The sequence below is a fragment of the Malurus melanocephalus genome, unplaced genomic scaffold (genome assembly GCF_030028575.1).
Source record: "Malurus melanocephalus ecotype Western Australia unplaced genomic scaffold, MMel_1.1 scaffold_8, whole genome shotgun sequence".
Classification (NCBI taxonomy): Eukaryota; Metazoa; Chordata; class Aves; order Passeriformes; family Maluridae; genus Malurus; species Malurus melanocephalus.
Window position 1 is genome coordinate 3,647,528 of NW_026623240.1, and position 2,450 is coordinate 3,649,977.

Sequence of the window (2,450 nt, forward strand, 5' to 3'; positions counted from 1 at the left end):
ACCGACCCCAGGAAAGCAGCAGAGTAATGAAGTGCACCGCTCCGGCTGCGGTTACTCTGGCCGTCCCCGAAACTGCTACTAAGGGCATTTTTCACTTTCTAATAAATGCTTTATGCAAGCAGGACAACCGAGAGATAATATAGGAATCAATTCATAAAGCTTACTCTAAACCGATTAATTTGTTGCCTTCAATCCAGAGTCCAATAAACTCCCGGTGTTCCTCTAGTCACTTATACTATAAAAAGATCAAGTTATTTACTGCCAATTAAGCAGCATGTTTTGTCTTTGTCCTTTGTAAGCCGTATGTGCTCATGCCGAGGCATCTGGCTATCTGCTAAGGACCTTCAGATTGATACGTCCAGAGCAGCGAGGACGAACTTTTCCTGCCACTGGCCCAACTCGGCTGCAGGAGGAGAACTGAGGCCGATTTAAACACACATTTCCTCAGAAAGAGTACCTGGAGGTATGTCCAGTGACCGCACAATAAAACAGGAGAACTGCACCAATTAAGCTGTAACAAAAAACCCGAGACTTTGGAAAGAAAACCACTCTAAAAGCCATTAGCATTGCATTTATCCGAACGCATCGTATACCTTTATGTAAATTGATTTCTGATGCATTTGTTCAAGGAATTGCCTTTTGTTACAGTTTCCAGCTACAGCCTAATGAATCTGCATTTCCTGCTCCGAGTCTTTAAACCGTTTTCCTACCCTTTAAATCACTTCGGATTTCTTAAAAGAAAGAAAAAGGCTCCATGCCACCACCTTAACCTGTCTTTGTCGAAGACAAATATGTACAAATATAAAATGGGAAACGTTACRCTGAGAAAACCATCCAGTAACCCCATTAAGCTAAAGCTCTTAAGGACAAGCAATACCTTAATGCTGATTAAATCTAAAAAGATGAATCAAGAGGACTGACCAGAAAGTGACTCCCTTGATAACTAAGGACGGGCCCTCATCAAGTTTCATTTAGAGTTGGGGGGGGAAGCTTTTAACTTAAATAGGCTTACTCTAGTAATTACAGAGCCAAGCAATTTAGGTCCTGGGATAGGAGTCAGTGAAATAGAAAGCAGAGCTAGAAGCTAGAGGCAAAATACCCCCCCCCCCCCCTTTTTAACAGCGTCTCTGGTGCTTTTTTAATGGAGACCAAGGGAGGGACAAGCGGAGAGCTGGAAATTTGTAGTACAAAAATGGATGCTTAATTCATGTCTTGGTTYTAATTAGGTGATTCACCGAATTTCTTCTGGATTGAAACAAAAGACCGTGTGGGGGGCAGGAAGAGAACTGGAGAGGAGAGAAATAGAGAGCTCACTTTGATCTTTCCTGCCACTGTTTCAGAACAGTGTTTACTACGGGGGAAGCGGGTGCCCCAGCCTCCCCCCCGTCCCCTCCATTCACAGCCAAGGCAGGCAGAGCTCTTTCCCGGCGGCAGCTGGGAAGGGGGGGCAAGGGAAGGCGCTCCAGCGGCGGCCGCCACCAGGCTTTGTACCGGGGGCCGCGACAATGCCCGGGGCCCACGGCGCCCCGCTCCGCGCCCCTCCGCCCGGCGGGCAGCGGGACGGCGCCGGCAGGCGGGCACCGCGCACACGAACGCTGCGAAACACGGGGGAGCGACCGGCACTTCTTACCTGCTTCCCCTCTATATTGCAAAAGGCCGGGGAGCGCCGCTCGGGGTGTCTGAAGAGGTTTCCTTGCAAAGAAACAAGCACAGCGCTTGCCCTCTCGCCGGCTGTCGGGAGCGCTGGAAGGAGCCCCCCGCCCGGCAAGGGGCAGCCCAGGCTGGAAAAATATAGATATTGCAATGAGAGGCGTCTGCCCGGGTCCTTCCTCCAGCTCCCGCTTCCCGGGAGGGGAGCTGCAGAGCTCGGTCCCTGCCGCTGAGCCGCACACGCAGGGCGCCGCCGCCGCTCGCTGCTGCAATCGCCGGGCAAGTTTGGCAATGTGGCTTCACTTTGTGCCGCTTCCCCCCCGCCCGCCCACCTCCGCCCCCTCTCCGGGCTGCGGCGGCTCCCGAGCCTCCCGCGGCGCGGAGCCGGCCGGCCGCGGCCCGCTAGAGCGCCTCAGCGGAGCGGGCGGGAGCCGGCGAGTTTGAGCGGGGCCGGGTGCGGAGCTGCTGCCGGGATCCTGCGGCGGCGGCGCTGGCGGGGCGCGGGGGCGGCCCCTGTGCCCGTCTGAGCGTGAGGCTGCAAGTGCGTGTGTGCCCGTGTGAGTGCGTGTGTGCCCGCACGGTGCGCGTGTGCCCGCTGCCCTCACACATGTGTTACTGACAGAGCAGAATCCCAACTACACTCCGGCTCGGCGCCCCCGTCAGCCCGCCGCAGCCAATCCGCCCCCGGCTTGTTCAGGCGGAATAATAAAACCTGCCAATCCCCGGGAAGACAAAGGAATGAGTGAGAGGGGAGGGAAAAAAAAAAAAAAAAAAGCGAGAGAGGAAGGGAGGAAGGGAGG

The 2,450-nt window shown here is 54.7% G+C and overlaps 1 protein-coding gene across 1 annotated transcript in view; it reads right to left on the reverse strand.

Moving 5' to 3' along the window:
- LMO4 (LIM domain only 4) overlaps positions 1-2,397 on the reverse strand; it is a 19,119-nt gene extending 16,722 nt beyond the window's left edge. The window contains exon 1 of the mRNA XM_057374407.1: positions 1,631-2,397. The gene's annotated coding sequence lies outside the window, so the exon portion shown is untranslated. The remainder of the gene's footprint in view (positions 1-1,630) is intronic.
- Between the last annotated feature and the right edge of the window lie 53 nt (positions 2,398-2,450).